We start from the raw sequence: 22,953 nt of genomic DNA on the forward strand, positions 1-22,953 counted from the left end.
TCTTGACTGCTATTGACTTTGTGTATTGGTTTGTCCTTGCCTTTTACCCACTGATACAGGATCTGTTGACAAATAAATATCTCAGGCCCACCAAGTAATTTTGAAATAACTGTCCTTCCTGCTTCCCCTTCTTTTGTCCTCTACCTGAGTCCATTGCTTCTTAACCCTCAGTTCTATAATGCAGTTGCCTGCACATCCTTGTGCCTCAACCTTTCTGAGCTTCTGCTGGCTTCGCACAGCTTTATTAGCTCAAACTCTCCATGAGCACAGGAGAGGGAGGCTTTATCCTGGCTCCATTCTGTCCCTGTAGAGACTGACCTTTCATGATGACTGTCTGCTTTAGAAGCAACTTCAAGAGGCCCAGAAGGAAAGTGAAACAACAACAAAAATATTCTGTAATAAATAAAGTAAGCACACTGTATGTTTTATGTATTTCTTTTTTTATGAATTTGTTGGTTTATGCTTTATAAATTTGGTTTATACTTTATGAAAATCAGTATTTCAGAATGTTATAAAATGTATTTATTATTGTTTTATTCTGGGAAGATTACATGTGTATCATTTTGTAGAATTGTGAAGGTCAGAGTACAATTTTGTGGATTCAGTTCTCTCCTTCTACCTGATTAATATGGGTTTCAGGATTTGAATTTAAAATATCAGACATTTATTTTTGATTAGAAAACATCTTTGCATATAGAGCAATCCTTCCGACCCCTGGTATCATATACTATGCTTTATATGTGGAAATCTTCAAAACACCTGTTTGTTTTGTTTTGTTTTTTAATGGTGTCAGGTTTCTTCATATAAATAACATCTTTCAATCCCTTGTGCAAAAGAGTTTTCAAGACACTGCACACTTTACAAAAGAAAGGTGTAATAATGGAAGCATGGGGTCCTTTCACAGTATGGCACAAGCTCTCAGAAGAAACAAAGTTTTGCTTTGAATGATGGATTTTCTATTAGTGTGAGTCTCTCTCTCCTCTGATTTGATTTTACTTTATCAGTATATTTTGTTCACACAATATATTTTGGCAATATTCCTTCCCCAACTCTACCCAGATCCTCCACATCTGCATATCCATCAAAATTCATGCTCATTCTTTCACTCCAAATGAAAAGAAAAAAAATATTTTCCCAAACCAAAAACCATTATAATCAAACTAACAGCTATGCTAGCCAGTTTTCAATTGCTGTGATGAAACGCCATGACCAAGGTAAATTGGAGAAGAAAGGATTATTATCCACATTCTAGTCCACCATCCATAGAGTCAGAACAGGAACTCAAACAGGACAGAATCTTGAGGCAGGAGCTGATGCAAAGGCAGTGAGAGTGTTGCTTACTGGGATGGTCCTCATGACTTGCTCCATCTGTTTTCTTATAAAACCCAGAACCACCAGCCCAAGGATGGCATCACTACAGTGGGGTGGGCTGTCCACTATCAATCATTAAAAGAAGTGTCCTGAAGCTGGATCTTATGGAGACATTTTATCAAATAAGATTCCTTCCTTTCAGATAACTCTAGCTTGTGTTAATTGGACATAAACTTATCCAGTACAATTAACACCTTGTCAGCTTTACACACAAATACATCATTGTTAACCCATAATACATCCTTGCCCGTTCTTCACCAAGATCATTCATTAATATGAATATTATAATGCTAACCTTTGAAATCATAAAAGTCACACCATCGTTAAAATTTTTGATAGTTAAAAATTAAATTAGTATCTTAAAATCAAAGTATTCGAATCTTTGAATTACTATCTTAAAATCAAAAATCCTCTAAGACTCAAAGTCTCTCAACTATGGGCTCTCATAAAGTCAAAAGTAAATCCTTTCTTACTTCAATAGGGGAGATCCAGAGCACAGTCACACCAAGTAAAACTAAAACCATTATAAGTAACTCAGTGTCCAATTACTGGGGATTCACTTGCCATGTTCTGGGATCCTTCAAGGGGCTTGTGGTTTTCTATTCCTGCCATGTGCTGCAGACACACCCTGTCTTCTAGGTTCTGACTGGCTCTTCTCTATGCTACTGATGCTCTTGGTGGTCATCACATGTCACGGGCATCTCCAAAACTACTTTGGGTCCCTTGCTCCAACTGGGCTATACTTTGATCAATGGCCTCTTCAGGGACTCCATCTGTGTTACACAATGCCATATTTCAGCCAATCTCTAGGATGTTCATACCTTCAAGTCAGCACTATCAGAGTGACCCTTACACTACCAAGTTTGACTTCTAACAGGGGATACATTCTTGGCCTTGTCTGAATCACAGAGTCTGTATGCTGACTATCTGGAAACACTTTATAGAAGATTTCATCTCACTAATGCTGGTCTCTTCTGAACCGCTGCTCATCTCGCAGCTTTAGCTGATCAGGATCAAGTATTCCAACAAAATAAGGATTTACTTAGTAGTTTTGGAATCTCATGAATCACTGATGATTTTCCAGCCCAGCTAAACCAGAATCATGGAATCTTAATTAAAAATAACAAATTGCCCTGACAGTCTTGAAAGTTCCATCTGAAACTTCACAAGTCAGGCCTCTACCATCTGCATTCCTCTTATAATTCTTGTATTCCAAGTTTCTACAGGATAGTCCACTGAGATATCAATGGTTTTTCTAGTCCAAAGTTCCAAAATCTTTCTATAATCCCCCACCAAAACACATGGTCAGGTGTCCCACAGCCATACCTCACTCTCCTGATACCAACTTCTGTCTTGGCTGCCATTGGATTGCTGTGATGAAACACCATGATCCAAAATCAGTTGGGAAGATGAGAGCTTATTTGGTTTACCATTCCACACTGTAGTCCATCATTGATGATTATCAGGATAGACACTCCAATAGGGCAGACACCTCAAAGCAGGAGCTGATGTGGAGGCTGTGGAGGGGTTCTGCTTACTGGCTCACTTCCTGTGGCCTGCTCAAACTGCTTTTTACAGAATCCAGAACGAATAGCGCAAGATGTCACCACCCATCAGTAGGTTTCTTCCCCGTCAATTACTAGCTAAAAGAAAAAAAAAAATGCTAGATAGCTTGCTTCATTGTATGGAGGCATTTTCTAACTAATGTTTCCATCTTTCAGTTAACTCTAGCATATGTTAAGTTGACACAAAACCAACCAGTATATACACATAAACACACACACATACACAAACACACACACAACATACACACACACACACACACACACACACACACACACTCCAGGCCCAGTCAGACAAAGCAAAAACTTTGCACACACACAAAGAAATCATGGAGCCCATTTTTTACTGGTCAACAACTTGTGACCATGAGGCTCTCCCTAGAGAAAACAATCTTTTAACGTAACTGGCTGGGAAGGACCACATGTTCTGTTTCATAATACTTTCATGTGGTAATTTGAGATGATGAAGAATTTTAAGGCTGTCTCTTGCCACTATGCTAAATATGTAATCTATAAAATGAACACTGAACATCTAAATTAGCCTATGTAGAAATTAATGAAACATTGATCATTTACCTGTAAAGGTAAGCTTATATTATATTTTGATCTCAGTGCCCTAAGAAGGATGCACTCTCCTTTCAAATTCATGTCTTCAATTAACCTTCTCCTGATTTAATTTTTTTAAAGGTTGATAGTCACCAACATGACTTTCAAGTTGTCAATCTGTCTGGCCTGTTGTAAAACCCTGTCAAGAGAACATATCCCATATGAATGCTAAGTTTCCATAAAAATCACAGCTCTTTCTTAGATTAAACACGCTGGGATAGCAAGTTTATTGTTGGGTAGAGAAGGATGTTTCTGGGATTGTGGGTTTGATTTTGCTGTCCTGGTAAACAGGACAGGCTAAATTCTTAAACCCGGGTTTATTACTTTGAATAGTATAAAGCTTTTGGCCACCAGACATATCAGTGATACAAATCACTGGATGGTGGTGAGTGTCTGGAAGACATTGACTTTGCATATTTTCATGCCTCATGCTAATAAGATGTGTAAGTAGGGCTTACATATGAGCAGTCTTTTGAAACCATTATTTCTTGTCCTAAAGTTCACAAATAAATCACATTTAAAAGTTGAATTGACAATTAAAGTTATCTATTCAAATGATACAACAGTTTAATGGATTTTTACAAAACATAGTAAACATACTGTTTCAAAGCAATGCTCCATACCTGTGTAAATATATTCCATCTACTTGACTTCAGATGAGCTACTTATTTTTTTCCCCCGATGCTGGGGGCTGGACAGAAGACCCTTGCTAGGCAGGCCCTCCCCAACTCCCAGCTCCTCAGCCTCATTGGTGAGCCACTTTATTGGCTTACATAGAAGTGTTCATTTTGTTTGTGTTTCTAGCTGCATATGTAGCAGAAGATGACCTAATCGGCCATCAGTGGGAATAGAGGCTCCTTGGTCTTCCAAACTCTATATGACCTAGCACAAGGCAAGGCCTGGGCCAAGTAGTGGGAGTGGGTGGGTAGGGGAACAGAGGTGGGGGGAGGGGTATGGGAAACTTTCAGGATAGCATTTGAAATGTAAATAAAGAAAATAAAAAAAAAAAAAAAGAACTGTTCATTTTGTAAACTGATTTTTTACCCTGAGGATACAATCAGACTTTGCCTATAATTCCTTTTTAAATCTTTGCTTTAAAAATCGATCTCTTTTTATTTGTATCCATTCTGCCCGTCTCTATGTATCTACATGGCATGCATGTCCAGCGGCACTGGAGTTGGAGTTAGATGGTGGTAAGCTGCCACATGGGAGCTGGCAACTGAATCGGGGTCCTTTATGGAAACTCTTACCCACTGAACCATTTAGCCAAACCTGGTTTTGAAATATTTTTTCGATAGTTATTTTAAAATACACATAGTGGAGGAAGAAAAAAATGCTTGTGTAAGAGAGATAGAGAAAGTAAGTCAGAAATGAGAAACAAAGCAACATGTTAAGAGTTTAACAGTTTCAAAAAAATGAAAGAAAAGAAAAAAGAAAAATAGACTATACATGTTAACAAACAATAATGTTGAGGACTAATGTAGGGCTTTAAAATTTTTTTTTTGCATGTATTCTCTAGCATTCTTTCAATGTCCAATAACTCCAAGAGGATGTGTTTGTTTCTTCTCGTGTTCCTTTTCAATTGTATGTTATGTATTGGGATTAACCATTTCATAACAGATGTGAGTCTGTCAGAGTAATGTGTTATGCACCTGTGCCTAATCTGAAATTTACCACATCTTAGATGAGTGAGCAAACTAAAAACAAATAAATAAGTAAAATTAAATGTCACAAAATTTTGCAAGGTTTCTATATAATCTCCTCTCTTTAGCGATCTGATGCAGTTAAATTCTTAGCCCAATATTATTTCTTTTACAGAAAAAAGATTCCTGTGACCTGGGATTTGTCTGGATTTGGTCTTAGTTCCCTAGGTGCAGAGATGGTAATGAGAAGGTCGCTGGACCCTGGGCTCTTCTTGACTAGTTCTCTGTGAAGATGTACTTACCACCTTTACCTAGTATAAATTTCTCTTTAATTGCAGATCTGGTCTGAGTAAAAGCCTTACCACAACAATATCCTAGTATCCACTTGTAATGATTTGATGGCTGGATAATAATCACCATCATATCTTTTAGGTAGGTTAAGTGAAAATTTTAATTCCAATGTAAAGACAATACTTTCAAAACATTGTCTTTGGAGTATCAAATTAAAGAAATATTTGCATATTAATTCTACTGAGAAAAAATATATAATACAAAATTGCATCCAACTGCAAACACTTTATCCTTTGAACAATTACAACAAATAAGGAAGTTGGCATTCTGGTCAGGCCTTCTGCTAAACAGCACTTGAAAACTTGTAAATGACTTTGGGTACGTCCCTTAAGCTATTAGCAGTTATATTTCTTTATTGAGGGAAGGTGATAATAGCAGACTTCTGGCAGTTAACCTTTGACCAATATGCAGTGCACACATTGATTCCTCTTTTATTGAAATATTAAGCTCCTTGATGTGTCCGTTTTCATAATGGGGCTGAATATTTTTTAATATTCTCCCAGCTGGACTATAGAAAGAAGTACGAGAAGAGATGAAAATTAATCCTCGGATTGGACTTTTTATTATTGTGAGCCTTTCTGAAGAGTCATTTACTCCAGTGCAGCTACCAGAGGTTATGAAAAAAGGGAATTAAGGGACAATAATTAGGCGGTGTTTATGGTGTGCTCTTTCAACCTACACTATAGGTGCTGCTGGCCATCATTGGGAAGAGAGGCCCCTTGGTCTTGCAAACTATATATGCCCCAGTACAGGGGAATGCCAGAGCCAAGAAGTGGGAGTGGGTGGGGAGGGGAGGGGGGCAGGGGGAGGAAATAGGGAAATTTCGGGATAGCATTTGAAATGTAAATAAAGAAAATATCTAATTAAAAAAAAAAAAAAAGAAATCTCTAGAAAGCCAATCCTTAGATGAAGCCCAGATATTATTCTTCTGATTCTCTGCTGTGTGTTTATATGGCTCTTTTGATTTTTGATGAATGCTGAAAGCTAAAAACCACTGACATGAAGTCCAGTAATGAGTGATAAAAATAATTTCAACAGAAGTCTACAAAGACTTGAAAGCAGAATTTGTGCTATGCTAGGAATTTGCACATACATACACACACACACACACACACACGTGTGTGTGTGTGTATGTGTGTGTGTTTGTGTGTGCGTGCGTGTGTGTGTATACTAAGCCTCCAGAGGTGCATATTATAATGTTCATGAACCTGTGAAAATACATAAAAATCAGTAAAACAACTTTGATAATCAAGCATTAAAATGGCAAAGCAATAGCAACTCCAAAGGCAATGATGGCTGCTGCTGAGATGTTGACTTAAGATAGATTTCTATTGTCCCTTTTATCCTAAAATGAAGGTGTATATACTTGTAAGACTTAGCACATATTAAAAGATTACAATCATCAGAGGGCATTATTCTTATCCAGCATTTGGTTTATAAATAAATGTATAATTTGTATTAAAAAACTGATAGGTCTTGAAGTTTTGTTTAGTTCTTTGAGATTAAAGACATCAAAGGCTTCATAGTGATTTATTTTATTACAAAAGGTTTAGCACATTGATCACTTAATGTAGGTGGTAAATGTCTTTGTAGTGGAAACGACTCTGTACAGGAAAAGGAGAGACTCTTAAAAGAAGTTATTTTTGCACCAAAATATCTTTATAACTGTGGCATCTTGAAATATGTTGCTTATACCAAAACTGTGGGAGGATGATATTAGAAAAACATATCTCTTTCTTCATTGACTGTTGCTTGTTATATACCAGTGATTGTCAAAACAGTGGATCTGTAGAGATGATGAGTGAAGAGGTAAGTTCTCAATAGAAGTCTCGGAGTCAAATTAAACTACGTACATAGCTCAAAATGACACAATCTTCCAACGACTATTAGAATTTACAAAAATGGCGATCTTAGATTGCCTTCAATCTCAAAACACTGGGTCTTTAATGATGCCTTATTTATTTCATCTTGTGTCATTGGTTATATTCATATACTTATTCAAGGTTTCAAAATTTGTATTTTGTATTTCTGCAAAAGAAATTGAGAAAAATTACATTATTGCTTTGTCTGATTTTGTAAGCCAAGTTATAATAATTTTCCTGAGATTAAATATTTTCTTTATGTACACCAGGCCTTATGTTCTTCCTCAGTAAGTCAGGAAGGACATGAAAGAAGAAACCATGAGAGCCGCTGAGGTGGTAGGCCTGATTCACCAGTCACTGCGTATGCAAGGATATGGTGTTTGTTAGCTATTGCTATCTCTACTGTGGCTCCTCATAACATTTTGATGCATTAACATTAATTCAGTGCAATAAATCTGTTAATATGTACTCCTTGAAGGATATTGCTTTGTAGAAAGAAATAAAAGTATGTTAGACCTCTGAACTTAAAGAACTGGCTATATGATAATAGGAAACCTCCTTAATTTGATGTTCTATCAGCTTGTGACTGTCCTTATGTCCTATTGTTTTTGTTTTGTTTTGTTTTGCTTTTGGGGGGAGGGGGGTGAGGAATGCCAGGATGACCTTGAACTTTCTATTTCTCAGAGGTAGAGCTTGTAGATCTGTTCTTTCTGACTCTACCTCCCAAGAGTGCTGTGAGTATAGTTTGTCACCATGCTTTATGCGGCTATGGGATCCAACTCAGTGCTTCGTGCATAATAGACACACATGTTGGCAACTGAGCTATATGGCTTACACTGTTCTTCAGTCTTTAATCTTCATGGAAAGATGTGTTTGATCATCATTAAGCCCCACTGAGTGTTCCAGTGAGACTACTGTCCAGTATCACACTTGCTTTGACTCCCAGTCTCTGTTGCAATCCTATCAGTGTTAATAGGTGAGCTGCCAGGTGAAACATTATGAAAATATTGCACAAACGTTATCCTTGAAAACATCCCAATGCAGAGGTAAAACTGTGTCAAAGTACAATCAGAGTTAACAGCATATGTGTACACCAAATTAAAAAATTAACATAGAGGTTCAGAAATGAGATGTACATTACAAAATGTTAAGCAGATTTTCTTGGAATGGATCTACTCATTATCATGCTGCTAATCATTCATTTGTAAATTTCTCATTCCTCATTTCTGTAGCTTTGAGAAAAAGGTTTGAAAAGTGTGTTCACAGATCATAGTCTACAGCAGTTTGGGTTGTTCAGTGAATTCTGGTCTTAAGGCCTAAAACAAATTCAGAAGTATTGACTGAAGGATTTCTGAAGAAACAAGAACAAGGAAAATATCCTAATGCTATCTTAATTGATCTGAATAGACCTTAGGATTTTAGGTTATGATGATCTCAGTGGTAGAAGTACCAGGAATACCAGGTAAAAGATTTCTGACATCACTTGTAGAGTAATTTGATCATAAAGTAAGTTGATCATATATCTCCTCCTGTGACAAAATATGTAAAGAAGCAATATAAGTAAGACAAGATGTCTTCCTGGCCTGCAATGTATCATGGTGGGGAAGGTATAACTTAGGAAACCAAGGAAGATCCCTTCACAAGACAGGAAATCAGGGAGCATTGGATATACACCGTAGCCAAACTAGTATGACTTTCAAGGCCCAGTGCTACTGACTTACCATCTCTGATCATCTAAGACCTACATCCACTCACCCCACCCTCCTCCAACTGCATCATTGGCTGGAAATTGGGTGTTCTAATAATGATCTTTAGAGAGCATTCTGCACTCTATCCATAACTGACAGTGTCTATGAGGGATAATAGAGAATGTGTAAAGTAGGTAGAAGATGGAGGATCTGCAATGTGTTGCTTTGATTGGCTGTAAGTTGGTACACAGCCTTGATGTCTCTTCAACCTTCTATAGAATAGCGCATAATGAAGAGCGTGCATGCTGTAGAAACTGGCAGTTGGTACAATTATCGGCTTCACATGCCCAGGAGCCACTGATCAGTCATTGCTAAAGAAGTTACCTACATTGCACATCAGAGGTGACATTTGTGTTCCTGCTAAAGAAAGGTAGAAGAGGATGGGACAAAAATATCAGTAAGATTAAAAGCCTACCACATAGTGGAACTTATGCCTTAGAAACTAAAAGTACTGAAGTCAGTACATGCAGTACACATACATTTTACATGATTTGTTCCTATGTTGCTTATGTAGTAGTTCATCTAGTTTTCTTAGTTTAAAAGGGCAAATAAATATAAATTATGAAAGAAAATATGGTTGAAATTATATCAGTATTTTGTAAGGTTAACTTTTTTCTAAAACAAGTTGCAGAACGTATTTAAGAGGAAAATCAAGGCACTCAATTACTTTCAATGTGAGCAGACAGGCATCTTCCCAAACTGTCAATTTCATCACTCTATTTTCTCACTGCATTTACTAGTGGCTTCAGTAATTTTTACTTCTAATTCCAGTATGTGGTAGGTTTTTATTTTTCAATATATATTGTCAGATTAGATCTGAAAAATACCCTAAAATTTGCAATTTTTTAACAATTGGACATTTTATTGTTACCTGATAATATAGTTATATCAGGAGTACATATAATAAACATTCCTTTCTTTAAAATTAGACTTTAAGTTTAATTTCAAACTTAAAATTTAAGTGTCATATATTTATTATTTTAGTTACTAGGTAGGAAGATGAGAAGTTTAAGACTATCTTAAAAGGATAGAGAGAGAGAGAGAGAGAGAGAGAGAGAGAGAGAGAGAGAGAGGGGTTAGGAAGATAATCTTTCAAAAATGGTTTGGATTACTAGTAGAACCAGTTTTCTTCTTTTCTTGTGAAATTCATGTTTCTTTTTTCTCCCTTTAAAAAAATTATTCACTTTTTTCAAATATTTGAAATGCAATTTATAATTTTTATTAATTTTAAGAGCACATATTTTTGTTAGTATTTTATTATAATTTCTATTATATTGAAGATGTCAAATTTTTACCAGTTTAGAAATATTTAAAGTGAATTTTTGAAAATTTATGTTGTATACTAACTTATTCTGATCCATTCAAAGTTTTGTGTGTTTATTGTAATACATATTTAATCTTTTACATTCCAATATTAAGTTTTTGTATAAAGATTAGAACTTTACCTACTGCTGTCTCCTTTATTTGATTTTACTTTTTACCTTAATTTTCTTAATTCACTTTAAATGAATTAAGGAATATTACAAGAATGACTTCAGTATCTCTTATAAATTTGTTCTTGTTTTTTCTTTCTCAGATAATGACTACGGCAAGGAAAATGCCTTCTCCTTAATTTCATTCTGTCCTTTGCCCTTTGTCTTATTTACGATAATCTAATCTTGTCCTTCAGTGAGTCACTTTCCCATCCAACAAAACTTACTGGTTATTACCACATACCTGACGGTATGCTGGTCGGAATCCTAATCAGGTCTGGGCCGCACCTACTGTTTTAAAGGAGGAGCAAAGGTACAGTGGCATGTTCAGAAGACCCATGCTAGAGAAATTCACAAGCATTTCTCTCAGTTGAAGGCACTGGAGACTTCGAGCCAGGGAGTGCCGGGCTTAGGCTTGTCCTTTCTCAAGCTCATTCTAACTTCTGTGTTTGAGATTGATGGCAGTGGCACAGATTATAAGCCCAGTCATTCAAGTGAGACACAACGCTTGTCAGAACAAACGAGATGGAGAGAAGTGACAAAGATCTGGGTTGCTATATTCTAAACACAGAGAACTTGTTACAAGATTCCATTTGAAGTATATGTAATATACAGAACTCAAGGAAACTCTGTTTCTCCTTAACCATGGTAAAATGTTGCTTTTGTTGATTACCCCCCCCTCTCTCTCTGTGTGTGTGTGTGTGTCTGTCTCTGTCTCTCTCTCTGAGTGTTTGTGTGTACTTCAGGGATTTTATTTCGCACAAGTAAATGCCCAAAGGCTTGCTACGCATTTGTACAAAACTATTGAAGTGGCAAGTAACACTTTGTACTTAGGCGTGCAAAGCTTCTTGGCTGATGATACTTATTTTTACTGAAGTGAAAACAAAAGCTTAAACATTACACTGTGTCACAGGACACAGGGAACAGGAAAGAGAAGAGAAAGGGAGAGGCAAAAGAGAGTGAGAGGTGAGAGGTGGGGAAGCTGAGTCCCTGGGCTTTCCCACCGAAGGAATCTGATGTAAAAGAGATCAGCAAATATTAGAGGCACGCGCTTCTCTCCCTGTTGTTCCAGGTCTCATTACCTCTACCTGGGATGTGTTTAAAAATTATGTTTGGAATAAACTTCATCTTCTTTTTCAAATGAAAAAGAAAACCTAAGAAAGGAAAGATGAATAAAGCAAAGAAGGGAGGGAAAAAGGGAGGGAGGGAGGGAGGGAGGGAGGGAGGAGAGACACAAATGGGCCACACTGCAGAGGGTACCCTGGCTGTGTCACATGTGAGTTTACAGAGATGTCAGAAGAGACTTGGAATTGTCCATTATCTGAACTCATATGGAAGCTGTTGGTGAGGTTGACAAGAAGAACCTAGTTGGATTAGGGGGACCAAAATCTGTTTGATAGAAAATAGACACAGCAACATTGAAAAGAGTCCTTATTGCTTTGAAAAATCAATGTGAAAAATAGAGATGTAAGATTTAGACTTAGAATTTCCTTTAACAAAGACTAGGGGAATGATGGAATGTTTACTTCTTGGAAATAATTAGAAACAGTCACTGCTGTTCTCTGATGTATGGGGTAGATTGAAATTTTTGCAACAAAGAGAAAGCTTTGACAAAATATCTACTGTGGAGACTGGCAAGTAAACATTGTGGTAGAAGATTTAAAGGACTTTCCACTATTTCAGGCTCTTTGGTGAATTAGGAGAGAAAGTCAGTGCTGAAAGATTCCATTTGGCTGCATGGAGGTCTACGTTAAGGTCATATGAGAAAGAACGGGGATATAAATGGAGCATCAAGGAAGAATTGGCATCTGAGTGGCTCCCAGTGTATTCCTCTTGCCTGGGCATTACATTGATGGAAGACAAGGTGTTTATGATGCCACAAATACAAGCAGGTAGAAAAAGCTTTTTATTTCTTCTAGAACTTTCCGTCACTTCCCACTGGACCTTAAGGGTTCAACTATGATTTGAAGCTAAAATACACTTTGCAGGTTCCTGATTTAAATTCTGTTGGTAAAAGTTTTTGAAAACTGGGGCAAGGGCCCCTAGGAATGTGGCCTTAGCTGGTGGAAGCAGGTCACTGGACATGGGCCTTTGAAGGTTGGACCTGTCCATTCTTGATCTCATCCAAGCTCTCTGTGGTTCCTTATCCACAGCCATGCAGATCTCTGTTTTGTTACCAGGAGAGAATGCTGTGTAGCATCCTCCCACTGGGGACACTTCTCTTTGTCTTCTCACTCATAATGGATCTAGACTATCGGAACTGACTCAAGGAGAACATCTGCATTGTGTTGTTTCTTTCAGGTAGCTTGGACACTACGTTTCAAGTGTAACGTATGCCCTATTTTTGTTAATCAACTTAAATTACTCAAATGAAATGCATGAGACAACTAACAGACAAAAAGAATACAATATCTAGTTCATGGTTCTGGAGTTCTAGTTTAGCCTAAGCAGGCTAATCCTGTAGTTTTCTGGCAAGAGTGTTGGATAGTAGCAACTTGTTGACATCATGAGTCAGGAGGTAGGAAAAGCCTCGACCTCCAGTTCCTTAAGGCCCCCATACCCACTGTACGATCTAAGACTCTCTGTATGCCTGACTCTTAGTGATGCCAACACATTCCAAAAACACCATGCTGGTGTGGACAAAATATTTTTTAGTCGGGGCAGGTTGGCAGTGCTCAGATTCAAACCATAGCAGTCCATACGATAAATGCAATTTCTATTTGGCTAACCCTTGGGAGTTGGGTCTCCACTGTAAGCACTATGAAGCTCTGCCCTCACCTTTTATTCTTGCAATGAAGTTATTTTTAAAGGTGTGTGACAAAAACTTTTGAAAAAGAACATGATGTGCTGGTACTAAACTTCAAAGCTGCCTCTATCACAGCAGCTAGATTTCCCGGGGTCTCCCTCTCCCTCATCCAGAGTCAGCACTGGCTGATTCAGCATCTGAAGCGATTAACAGTGTGAAGGAGAAGCTGTATTTTTGGTGGCAGGAGGAGGAACTGTTCAAATGCCACGAGGCTGCCTGTTGTGCTTTGTGAAATGATTCAGTGAGTGCACTGGTGTCAATGATTGCTTAGGGATGGGTTGCTGCTGGTGTTCAAGTTTATGAGAGTGGAAGTTAGCTTTCCTCTGTGGGTTTGCATTTTTAGCAACATTTTCAAGAGACAATTGTCGGAGTAAGAATTGATGATTGAAATATGAAGAAAGATCTGTTTGATCATTGAAGGCACAGATTGTATTTTGGTTTGATCAAGAGGTGAGTCATACACTCATTTCTTGATAAAACATGCAAGCTATATTTTAAAAATTAGGATTGTGATAGAGATATATAAATGCTACAAATGAAGAATTTTTTTCGCTAATTCTAGTAAAATTCTATCATGTACATTCCCATTATGAATGGGAATTTAGAGAGTTTACAGTGCTCTGGGGGAGGGGGTGGGCTTCTGATCTTAGTCAAAAAACATGCTCCACCTTCCTGTTGCATCAATTTGTTTGATGGCATTAAATTAAAAGATAAATTTATGAGTAAACAAATTTTCCATCTATTACAACATCTAAATAGCTACAAATTTCAAAATATATGGAAGAGACTTTTACAAAGAGAGGTCTCTATATTGTTTCTTATTTCGCTGAGTGATTTAATCATGCATTTATCTCTTAGTTTGTGATTTTTGTACTAGGGATAGAGAATGTGTGAGAATTCAGAAGGACAGGGTGAGATAACAGACACCAAATATGTTTTGTAGAGATGAAGAGAAATAAATTTAGTGAGCAGATAATAATCACCAGCCACTGTGGGCCAGACAGCTGTGCAGATGCAATAGGACCACCCTTCTGATGTCCCATTGGCTTGTGAGGACCACACAGCTGGCGAGCTAGTATAGCTGAATGCCTCTTTAGTTAAAAATAGTGGGAAGGATGTGAAATGAGTGTAGACTAGATGGCTTCAGGTCAACAGTCAACAGCAAACTATGCTTTGGAATGTGTGCTTCCACCTTGAACTTCATAGCACCTGGAAAGTTCTGTGTGATGAGATGCCATTTTAGATTTTATCTTGGGCATTTATGCAGCAAGCATTTAAGGAATTATTAAGAGAAAACTCGATGTCAGATGCAAATGCTAAAGAGTTCTTAAATTTAAATCAGAATAATTACTGTAGGATAAATAAGGTAGATTTTTTTTTCTGTTTTCATCTAGCCCTGATTACTTAGTTTGTGGACCCTCCTGGATTCATGAATGCTAGTTTTTTCAACTTCTTTTTTCTTGACTTTCAAGTATATGTATTTTTCCTGCCACTGTTTATTTTAAAAAGCTGTTCACATTTTAATGAAGAAATAAGTTAAAATGCTAAAATAATGTACTTTGTAATTGTTAGGTTTTATATCTATCATAAATATAGTATAGGTATACATATATGTGTGTATATGTGTACATATATACATAAATACATACACACACACAGGCAAATGCAAAGACATAAGTTACATAGACTCTAATATTTTTAATCTCAAATTTCCACTTTTATGTTGCATTTCTATTTTAAAAGTTATACAGTATGAAAATATGTATCAAGAGTGAAATCCTCTTAAATGTTAATATGAACTTCTTTAGCCACTTTTTATTATATTACCTTTGCTCTTCGTCACTTTTAATTTTTTAAACTAATGAACAGAGTATTAATTTTCTTAACAAAATAGGTTCATATTTTTAAAGTAAGTTTTAAAACAAACACTATCTACCCCTTTAATCTCTGAGTAAACCACCAGGGTAATAATTTGAAGCAACACTAGACTTTTTGAAATAGCTTGGAACCACCACTGAGTCTCTGTCTGGATACCCAGAAGTCTCCATAAATTTGAACTGATATATACGTGACACTAGGAGGGGTTCCCGTTAATGAGAAGCAGTAAGATAATGAACTCAATGACAGAGGAAATGAAATTTCCTAAAGTTGACAGATAATTCACTAAGGAAATATCTCATAACCAATTGTCAAGAAGAAAGTGAAAGCAAAACTGCAAACACAAAGTTTATGTCAGCAGTTTTCAACCTTTAGGTTCAGAGCCCTGTGGGGGTCACATATAAGATATCCTGTGTATTGGACATTTACATTAGTATTTAGAATGGTAGCAAAGTTAGAATTATGAAGTAGCAGCAAAATGATTTTATGTTTGGGGTTCACCACTACATGAGAATCTGTATGAAAGAATTATGGTTGAGAATCACGGTTCTAGGGCATTTGCTCGTGTGAAAATAAGATGCTTAGGATGTCCAGAGACTTTAGAGAATGCTGAATTTCTAAGAGTTCTTAAACTGTAAGATTTTTCATAAACACTTGCACACATTTTTACACAATGGTCAACTGTTACATTGCTAAACAGGTATATGTCCCCATGAAAACTTCTGAGCTGATCCTTTACATTTGCTTTGAGTTTGGCAAACTATTTGATAATTATATAAACAAGACATGATCTTGGAATATGTGACTAATTATCAGTAATGGAAATTAAACAGTAAAAATTCTCTAACTGTGTGTGTCTTTTTTATGAAGTAGTGTGCTTACTTAAAATTGGTTATCTGGAAGAATCTTGCCCTCAGGAAATATACTTTTCTTTTCCCAATGGATGGAGTCCTTTAGTAGTAACACAACCTATATTGTTATTGTTAGAAAGCAGATTTCACAGCGTTGCTGTCCTTATTATTACCTATTGCTTTATTGGGAGAGGTAAGAAGTTTTGAATTTTCTTTGTTTCCAATTTTGCAAAATGTTTCAGTGAAAATGTGTTTCTAGTTATTTAATATTTACTTCGAAGGAAAAATTTCATTTGCATTAAGTACTTAAAACAATTCAAAAGTTAAAATAAAGGTGCATTCAGTGAGATGTCTCAGAGGGTAAAGCTGCTTTCTGTGAGAGCTTAATTTCTTGGGTTCTATCGCCATAATTCATATAACAGATCAGTATCTGATTCTGGAAATTTGTCCTCCAACTGCCTCATGTGTGCATCCACATGAATATCAGAGAAACTGTGAAATAAAATAATTTTAAAATAAATTTTAAAAATGAAAGAAGCCCCAATTACTACATTGAACTTAGTCAAATCCGTGTTTGGGGATGTGTCTGGGTGGTGTTGTTTTTTTTTTTTTTTTTTTTTTTTTTTTTTTTTTTTAATTTTGACGCAGTGTTCCTGAAGCAATCCAGACACATAATTTAGACATTACAGTGCAGAGGGTACTCTTGAGATAAGACTGTACATGGTCCTGTGCTTGTGTGAAGGGGGGTAGGAAGAGTAGAGATAAAAGAGAATCATAGAAAAAGAGAATGCTATATAAGATGGGTGGAATGACAAAAGCCAAGCAAAACAACAACAGCATCAACAACAAAACAAATAAGTGGGCCTAGCACATTGTGAAGCAATGCTACAGAGATGCAGCTCATCAATAGATGATGTGTTCACACTATTCAGAATAATGAATGTCAAGACAGAAACATAGGAACTACAAAAATAATTGTGTAAACATGGATTCAGACATCAGGGAGCGAAGGACCAGGAACGTGGGAAAAGGATGCTGCAGACCATGACTAATGGTTGCCTAAACACACAAATATCAGTATCCACAATCCAATTCACTGATGCATGAAGCTCAAGAGGAAGACCAAAAAGTGGATGCTTCAGTCTTACTTAGAAGGGGTAACAAAATAATCAAGGGAAGTAGAGGGTGGGAGGGACTTGAGAGGAAGAGAAGAGGGGCAGGAGAAAAGAAGGGGAGAGAATCAGGTATGGGAGGAGATGGAGGAGATGTACTCAAGGTCAGGAAATTGAACAGAGGTGTGTAGCAATGGGGGATAGGGAACTGGGGGTAGCAACCAGAAAGTCCCAGGTTCCAGGAAAGCAAGAACCTCCCAGGACCCCACTTGGATGACAGCTGAAATAACCCACAAAGGGGAGGGAGAACTTGACAAGACCATCTCCAGAGGTTAAGCATGCCCCTCCCCCGGTTGAGGGATGGGGCCACCCACCCATATCCAAAATTTTAACCCAGAATTGCTCCTGTCTAGAGGAAATACAGGAACAAAGAGTAAAGCAGAAACTGAAGGAAAGGCCATGAGAGACTACCCCACCTGGGATCCATCCCACATACAGACACCAAACCCAGACACTATTGCTGATGCCAAGAAGTGCTTGCTGACAGGAGCCTGATACAGCTGTCTCCTGAGAATCTCGGCCAGAGCCTGACCAATACAGTTGCTAGGGCTCACGGTCAACCATCAGACGGAGCACAGGGACCCCAGTGGAGGAGTTAGCGGAAGGACTGAAAGAGATGAAAACTGGCATCAATGGGAGGAGAGGCCCTTGGTCCTGTGAAGACTTGATGCACCAGTGTAGAGGAATGCTAGAGTAGTGAGGTGGGAGTGGGTAGGTGGGTGGGGGAGCACCCTCATAGAAGCACGGTAAGCAGGTATGGGACAGGGTTTGCAAAGGGGAAACCAAAAAAAGGGATAACATTTGAAATGTGAATGAATAAACTATCCAGTAAAAAAGGAACAATTTTGTGCAAAATTTGGTACAGCATTTAATTACTTGTGCTCTGGAAATAATCTGCTCACATTTAAATGCAGGCTTCTTTAATTACAAGCCCTGAATCATTGTACAGCATATTGTACTTCATTTCTTCACTTGAAGAAATGAGGTTAATCAAACTAGAGTTCCAAATCATAGAAGTTTAATACGATTCAATGAGAATTACATATAATTGCAAAGTTTATGATGATACTGTACTGTATGCATATATATGGTTAAAGTAATTGCATATAAGTATATAGGTAAAATTGGTTGAATAGGTATATATGACTAAACATACATCTTATATATATGTGATCATTTTCATGTGTATACACATTCATTTAGGTCTGTATGTATTCATGTATACTCTTATAATTGGAATTTTTTTAAAAATCTGTGATTGAGTGTATGACTGTGAATGTGTAGATCTAAAGAGTATGTGGCTATTATCTATACATGAATATGTATAAATATGGCACTGTGTGTAAAATTGCTTAAGAAATTTAAAAACCGCTGCAAAGAAGGCAAGGAGGCACAGAGCAATCATGGTAGCAAGTGTGTGTTTGTGTGTGTGTGTGTGTGTGTGTGTGTGTGTGTGTGCAGTAGTCTCAAATAGAAATAGTAATTAAATTCTTGCCAGAGGAAATGATTTAAATACACCAACCTAGTTGATACTGGGTTCTTTACCAAATCTTTTCAATGTAGTGTTCAAGTTTTGATATTTTCCCCTCTTTTCCAATCACTTTCTTATGCTCCATCTTCCCAAGTCGTAAAGATCACATAGGTAGAGCTGAGAGCTTCTGCGTGTTCTCAACGGAGATTGAGAACTTTACTGTTTTTCCTTCTCTGATATTGTGTTAAAAGTTAGAATGTCTTAGGAACAATGTACTGTGAGGTTCCCCCTCCCCCAACTCCCGGCTCGAGAACCTTAGAGTTAACCTTGTGTAGTATTTCTTAAAAACTTTCACTAGAAGAATTTATGTTACTAGGAAGGTAAACACAGAAGTTAAGTATACCAAGGCTCATATATGATTAGAAATTAATTTTAGCTCCTCCATTTGCAATTAACTGTACATAATATATATTATCTAGATTCTGGATGCCAGGAAACAGTCCTTCAATATAAAAGAATCCTATTACACTTGTATGGCAGGCAGTCTTCATAGCCTGTTCTTACAGATAATGAGATCAATTCACAGATATAAAGAATTCCTGTGAGGGTGGTCAAACTAAATAGGCTGATTGATAAAGATAATCACCGGGGAAGACATTAATCCAATGATAATAATGTCTGTTATAGTTTTAAATTAAAAAGCATGTTAAATCAGTTAATTGATTAGCTCACATATTAGCACTCCATAGAATTATCCTCTTAGTTCTTTCATTGAATACAAAGATTATGGTTTATTTTCTCTTTTATAGAAACTCAGAAAATATTCCTGAAAAGCACCTAACTTCCATATTGTCTTCAGAAAATTAAACAAATGGAGAGCACACATTTGAAAGTACAGCTAGGATAGGAATCGCTGTAGGGATAATTTGCGCATTATGATTAAGAATCAATAGGACAGACTGGAATTCGGTTGGTAAGTTGAATCATTGCCTCACGGAAGATGCTTTCTTGCTGGAGACATGCAAGGACAGGGGGTGTTCCATTCAGATGTACCTATGGTAGCAGTGAAGTCTTTACTTCTTGTTACAGTAGTGAAAGGGGATTTCATCAGGTTGCCCAGGGTGCTTTCAATTCCTGAACCTACTTTCTCAGCCTCTTATATGGTGCAAGCCCACACCACTAATCAGAGGTATTTAACGTAATTTCCAGACCCCTTTCTGACATATTCAATATCTATACAGAAAGTAAATCATATCCCTTGGCAACGGTCAGAGTTGTCAGATCAAATCAAATGTTGCTTTCTTCACCACAATGGCACACACACACAAAAAAATCCTCTGAAACAGTTGGGAAGACATTTACCTTTTTTGTCAACATCTAGTGTTATCATGCTATAGCTACTACACTGGTGGTAGAGTTAACACAAACCATTAGATTTTGTTAGTGACAATTTGCACTGAAATATTTAGTAAAATGTTTTAGCTAACTATACAACAAAGCAGATTTTTAGGGTTGAATTGACAATAGATTTTACAATTGATCTTAGCCGAAAGGCTGAGAAGTGATGGCAATAGATTTTAACTTTAATGAGAATTCTATTACAAAATGATGACTTCCTAGATTGCAAAACTAAATCAATGTATTAAAATATTACCTTATTGACAAAAAAACCCTCTGTATTTATGAATGCAATTTGCATTTGAGGTTAACATAAGTTTTCCTGGTGGTTCTCCTTTAAAATGAAAGCCTAAGGCCAGCAAGATGGCCAGTGTCCTTTGGGGGATTAGAGGCCATGATCTGGCTCTTTAGCAGCTACATGATGGAAATACATAGCACCAGCTCCCGCAAATCACCCTCCGACTTCAACACACATGGTGGCACATGTATGTAGCTACACATACACACGCTCACACACAACTGAGAAAAAGTACAATGGAATTAATGCACGAGGCTTCGAGAGAACACACCCGAGAGAGTGTGTTCAACAGAGTGGTTCCACATCCAGTTGTAGTCAGATGGAAAAATCTAGGGACAACGAGAGCCCATTGATAGTGTTATACATAGATGTGTGGGCATGTACATATGCATGAGCAATAAGGATTGTCATTCTGTTCTAGTTCTGCAAGTTTCTGTGTGATGCCATCTCAAATCTCAATGGGAACTCTGAAGTGGGATGCTAGAAAAGGTAGTCCATTTCTCAGGCTTTTTCCACATTTAGGTGTACATTAGGTAGCTCTGCTTCCCTTGCCAACAACCAGAGTTCTCAGAAAAACAAGCAGGAGAGTAGAAAGTTATAAAATCATGTGCAAATTTAGATCATCTTGTATAACATCTCTGAGTCAACTAAAATAACCTGCAATGTCATTCATCACCAAATACACATAATTATGAAGTAGCCTGTGTAAGCCCCTGCTTACACTTAACTTAAACTCCAGTTCTTTGCAACGTTATTAGATAAGGAAGTATCCAAGTTACACCATCAACCAATGTAGCCAGTTGCATCCTCTTTGGGCTCTCTGGCAAAACTGGGAGACTGTAATTTATAACCACCATTGCCTGTGATCAGAAAAGTATAGAGTAATACATTTAGGAGCCAGTTAGCATCAATTATTAAAAGAACATATAGAACTACTACAACTGGAACTTAGTTTGATTGGCAACATTTACTGTATTTTTTTTTAACTAAGAAAAATGAGTTTTATGAGGGCTAATATTAGTTAGATGTCTTTATTGGTTATACATCATTGGAAAATTGAACTTCATAAGAAGCTAGATTTTAGTGTTAAAATGGATCATATAGCTCACTTCACCTAATAGCTCACTACTATCCAGCCATATTGGTGATATTAAAGTGTCACAGTATCAACTCTAGGCTGCTTTCAACAAGAAGCTGTATATTCTTTCAACAACTCACCTTTAGTCACACCTCTATTTTTAGTGCATACTATTTAATCTCCAAGTGAAAAACAATGTAGCACAGCCTGCATTGTTCAGCGCAGCCTGGAACCACAATCTTATGCGAACACTCATTCCACCTCAGGATGTACTTTGGATACAGAGCTATTGATTTGGAAACAGATTGATAATCGGCATAGTGTTGACTTCACAGTTATAATTTAGAACTAAATAGGGTTACATTGGTTGTGTTTTCTAAACATAGTCGACTTCTAAAATCTAGTCTTTCATTTTAATAAAATATGTCATTAACATATTAAGAATATTTAAAGGGGTCGTGTTTGATGAGCAGAACAGTGACTGAAACTTAACCATTTCAAACACATACTTGGCAGCTGCAGGAGTAAAATGTCATGATACATTTTTTTTAAAAAAATAAGATAGCTTTGATCACCAAATTTTTCTGTGATTTGTCTCCATATAGAATGTATTTTAGGAATTTGGAAAAAAAATGAATGGTTTTTAGGTCTTCTCCTTTATCAGAAAGTATTAAAGACAGAGAGGAATCTGTCTGCCTCTAAAGGCTCCTGATCTACTACTTTTAACATCTTGTTCCACAGATCTATCTATGTGTGACCCAATCAATATTGTAAATGATGGCATGTTATCTTTAGCTTTTCTTACTCAGTGAAGATCAGGACAGCTGGGAGTTTATCACCTTTCCTTGCTACCAAGAGACTAACAGAGAAAATGTGCCACATCAATGGGTATCACCGGGGCTCTAGTTCGTACAAATCGGTTGTTTTCAAAAGCTGTAGACGTAATAAGAGTTCCCAGCTTCTCCATTATAGAAAGTCACCTTTTTGCTGCACCCTGCAGGTAGACAGGCAAAACATAAATGTCATGGCAGCAGTAGGACGAGTGATGGGTTGCATAGGATCCATTCTCAGATATTATATCCAGCCTGTATCCATCCCTGCATTATATCTTATTTGTCATTTGCTTGCTCAAGAGAATTGAAGGTTTTGATGTTGAGTTAATCAGATATTGAGATTGCTATTATTATTGTGGGAAAATCCATAATAACAAAAGTAAAATCATGATTTTTTTAAGAGAGAGAGAGAGAGAGAGAGAGAGAGAGAGAGAGAGAGAGAGAGAGAGACAAGGCAGAGAGCTAGATGGATTCCAGAGTCCATGTGTGGCTATAAAACTAAGATGGAATGATAGGAATGGCAAACATGAACTGGGTAAAATCACTGTGAATG

This window comes from Mus pahari, chromosome 12 (genome assembly GCF_900095145.1).
Source record: "Mus pahari chromosome 12, PAHARI_EIJ_v1.1, whole genome shotgun sequence".
Classification (NCBI taxonomy): Eukaryota; Metazoa; Chordata; class Mammalia; order Rodentia; family Muridae; genus Mus; species Mus pahari.